Source organism: Durio zibethinus, chromosome 23 (genome assembly GCF_047325235.1).
Source record: "Durio zibethinus cultivar Kanyao isolate XHJ-2024 chromosome 23, ASM4732523v1, whole genome shotgun sequence".
Classification (NCBI taxonomy): domain Eukaryota; kingdom Viridiplantae; phylum Streptophyta; class Magnoliopsida; order Malvales; family Malvaceae; genus Durio; species Durio zibethinus.
In genome coordinates, this window is record NC_143184.1 from 7,863,329 (window position 1) to 7,867,822 (window position 4,494).

General features: G+C 32.1%; 1 long non-coding RNA gene across 1 annotated transcript; it reads left to right on the plus strand.

Annotated features, from left to right (window-relative positions):
- The first annotated feature begins 1,884 nt into the window (after positions 1-1,884).
- Positions 1,885-2,725, plus strand: LOC149512180 (uncharacterized). The gene is made up of 2 exons (XR_016332700.1): positions 1,885-2,321; positions 2,457-2,725. It is a non-coding gene; the product is annotated as an uncharacterized LOC149512180 (long non-coding RNA).
- The last annotated feature ends 1,769 nt before the right edge of the window (positions 2,726-4,494 follow it).

Genomic DNA, 4,494 nt, shown 5'->3' on the forward strand with positions numbered 1-4,494 from the left:
CGCCTGACGAATTTGAAAACGATGGGTTAGCAGTTAGGATCTGTTCAAAAGTAATCAGTTACGGGAATACTAGCCATCCAAAATCTCATACCCTTTTCCCTATCAAAGTTTTATCCAAATTAAGACTAGTTTCTAAAGTGTTTCATTTCAGCATCTTGCATATGGATTTTCTTGGTAACTTTACAATAGGAAAATCAAGCTTGGGATCATTGTATCCAGTTTTGGAGCTACTAGATGATAGACATCTCTTGACCCTTGGTGGTAGAATTTTGGTTAGTGACACAAAAAAGTGCCTTGTGTTCCTATCCAAAATGCCATCCTCAATTTTTTTCTACCCTCCTACCAAAAAAATGAAAAAAAACCTCTACTCTGCCCTCAACAAGAAAAGGAAAGAGAAATAAAGTTAGCACAACAAAACTACTATATATGCCCAGACCATGTTGTCATTAAGTGCTCATATTTCCTCTTTCAGACAACAGGCAGACACTGAGCTCCAGGATATAGTTTCTGCTTTGTGTTATTAGGTCAAATTGCCTTTTACTTTCATTAGGCCTGATAGCATTCTTGCGAAAAGAAATGGTGAAAATAGGTCTTTGCCGGGAAAGCTATGGAAAGATCGTGAAAACAGAAGTAGAGTAGTTAAGATCAGTGAGGCTCTGGTTATCACGCATCTTAATCTACTGAAAACAATATTGTGTATGGTATGCTATTTTGCTCAGAGTTTTTCATGCCAACTCTCCGATACTATCTTCAATTAGTAAGTTATTCAATGGTTTGGCCTTTTAAAGTTTGAAGTACTGTCAAATGGTGACATTTATTTGCCTTTTTTTTTTTTGGTATAGATGGGTCAATCTTATATGAGTTATTCTCCTCATCAGCTAAGGTCATGTGACGTATATATGTTAATATGTTTAATTTATAAGGTAAAGGAGGTGAGTTAATAGCAAAACAAGAAAATAGGAATGGAGTGGTTTGATCCTATCGATGGAAATTTTATTCTGGCTGGGTAGCTATATTGGTCGCCAACAAGAAGAATATAAAATAGAATGGATCGATCTCTGGAGTGATTTTGACCCTAGCTAAGATTCTTTTGTAGAAAATATATAGTTTCATAGAAAATAAAGTCATCATGCTTTTTTTTCCTTTGGTAGAAATTTATTATTAACCAAAAGCCAGTCTAGAATAGCACAAAATAATGCTGGCAATGATTCTCTTAATATATAAATGACACAAAAACCTTCTAATAAAGCCCAAAAAATTCCATTACCTTACCCATATCAGTAGTTGTCACTCTAGTCGGTAAAGCTGACTGACTATTCAAAGGAAGCAAGCGGCAAACTAAACTCAAGTCAAGTTTCTGACACAAGAACGGTGACCTTAATTACGACATAAGAAAATCTTCGCCAACTGTTTGAATCGATGAGGGTAAAATATTTCACTTTTAAAGTTTAATTTGATTTTTGTTACAAGCAAAAGTTTTTTAAACGATTTGTAAATTTGATACAAATCTTTTGCAAATTCAATATAAATTTACTGGCGGTATACTTCAGCTCTGAAATGGATAACTTCCCTTACCTAAGCATTTAACAAAAAAAAAAAAAAAAGAGAATCTTCGCAGAGGGAGGTCTGCCGTGCGCAACCCGCCTGTGCACCAGATGGATGGTTAGTTCCCAATGGATCAAGGTCAAGCAATCTGTTAGTCCACTTTAACACCAGTTTCTTAGTTCCTCAATCATTACGGTGCTCAGATATTATATTCAAAGTAAGGTAAATAAAAGAATCTCACGTAATAAAGATGGAAGAAATTATACGAATTTAAATTTGAATTTTAAATTTATTAAATGTTATTTTTTAAAAATATTTATGTGAATTAATTAAATTAAATCTTGAATTTATGAATATAATTATATGAATTAACTGTGAATTAAGTAGTTTGGGTATGAAAATAAGTTGGCTTTCATAGCGTTAAACTCTGACTACAAAATTGGTAGCTAGACTTTGACATTTCAAAGCTGAAAATTCCACTGTCAGACTATTTCAATTCACTAAATTTTAATAGACAAAGCGACATAACAGTGGAACAATCTTCAATTTACTTCCTAGTATAAATGGTGAAGTTTTGTAGTTAATAAGAAAAACAAAACCCTTGTCAATGAAAGCACATACATTTATATTAGAAAACCAAGCACGCCAGCAAAGGATGGGAAGGAGCGGCATGAGTTTTGCTGTCTATACTTTGTTATTAGCATATTTAACCTTATCAATGACTTCATGTCCTCTGTCGGTAGAAGCAAGAATCCCTGAGTTTTCAGCTATCCAAGGTGCATTTCTTTACTACTACTTCAATATACTCTTTTCTGGGTTTTTATGTGCATTTTGATCGTATAAGATCATGGAGTATGATCAAGTATGTCCAATTATTTTTATTTTGATTGTTTTTGAACTCCCCACAACAGAAAATCTGGTTCTTCAAAGTTTGGGCCGTCGGAGTCTGCAGAGGGATCCTCCACGATCTAATCCCCCTCCAACACCAAATAAACCACCGCAGAATAATAGCTGAAAGTTGAAAGAGATAATGAAGATATTTTTGTGTATCAAAGAAAATCTGCACACTGCAAGCATTTTGCACTTCATTTCTTCTCTCTGTTTCTCACTGCTGTGAAACTTGTCAAAAGCCAGCATTGGGTTTTCCATTATACATATAGATTATAGATTAGAAGAGTAACCCTTTTTCCTTTTCTTTTTTATTTTTGAATTGGGAAAGAGAATCTAACCCAACTTTTTGAACAAATGATAAATTGAACTTATTATTTAATCAAATATTCGGATGCATTAGAATGAGAACCTAACTCGGGCCATACGATACTCTTTTTTTTTTTTTTTGTCAGGCATATAATATTCTCTTAAAACTGACCTAATTATTTTATATTTTAGAAAATGTTAAAAAATTAAATGAAAGGAAATAGAAGATCCGGAGCCCTATTTGATTCATGATAATTTTGATGAACAAGTTTTTTTAAAAAAATTAAAAGAAAAAAAAATAGAAGGAAGATGAAAGTTGTTATTGATGATATAAGAAAAATAAGAAGGATAATTTGATTAACCAATTGCTTAATAAAAGAATCTTAAATATCGATGCTACTTTTCTTTTCTTCTAAGGCAATAAAAGTAAGATTTAATTAAAAAAAACTTAAGAATATGAAAACTAAAACGCAACCCAAAAAGGAAAAAGAAAACCATGCACCTCCTAACAAGATTAATTACACTTAAGTTGCCTAGCTGAATAAACAATACAACCAATTGATATGGATGAAAAATCAAAACACTTATCTGCAACTTCAAAATTATTTTTTTTATAAAGATTAAATTTTGATGATTGAAATTAAAAGTTCAGTATTTTATTGACAAATAAAAAATTTGGAGTGAAGTAGTATTTTAAGTTTAACGCAAATTTAAGATTTTCAATAGCAAATTTAATTCAAACTACTCAGTTATTGTTAAATTTCAAGTTTCATTGATTATTAAACTAGGAATGGTGCAATTTTGGAGTTAATATATAAACCATTTGGCTAATTGCTCCGTTGAGACTGAACCTATGGGCGATCTCCCTTGATTGATTAGGCTTTTGTGCTCTGCAAGAGGAAGGAGCAGTGTGGAGGCTGGAGTATCTCACCTAAAACCTTTGATGAACAAGTTATTATCTTTTGAAGAGAGAGAGAGAGGGAGGCCTCTTAGTTGTCCCTTCTATCAGCGAGAGAAAATTAGGTCCTCGTGCAATTCTCAGCCCAACGAAATGGAGAAAATGGTTGTGAACAAGGAAAGTTCAAGTATGAAATAGTAGAATTTTCTAGACTTTCCTTTTCTTTTAAGCAGTATAGATGCTTTGACATTTTCGGCATATATTGCCTTTGTTTTCAAATAATTCCATTGTCATTTTCACATTATTCTTGGATATTTTAGTCATATTTATGCTTCCTTGTGAGTTACTTTGTATTTGTTTTAAACATGCTTGGAATCTCTTTTTACTGGGTTGAAAAACATGTTGATGTTTATTCAGAGTATTTGATTTTGCTGATGTTAGGCTGTAGCTTCATTACCTATTTCTCACTAGTAACTTAAAATAGGAATTACCAAAACATATGCTTCGTGTTCGGAATATAAACACGAATGATCACACTACAATTTTCGCATTTACATATATTTAAAATAAAATAAATAAAAATAAATATAAATATTATCAAATCTATCTCGCACGACCTACTCTATTTACCATTTTGTTAAGTTGTTTTGTCTGTTTTATTTGTTTTGGTGTGTAATGTAAAAGGGTCTTATTTTATATTAAAAGTTAGGAAGCAAGAATAGACTGGCTTCTTCAAAGTTTACTCCATATGCCAGTTTTTAAACATCTTTATCGTGTATGGGTGCACATAGGTGGTGTTTGTTTAGGTTAAAAATACTTTATAGGACTATAGGTGATTGAGAGGGTCTATGAAT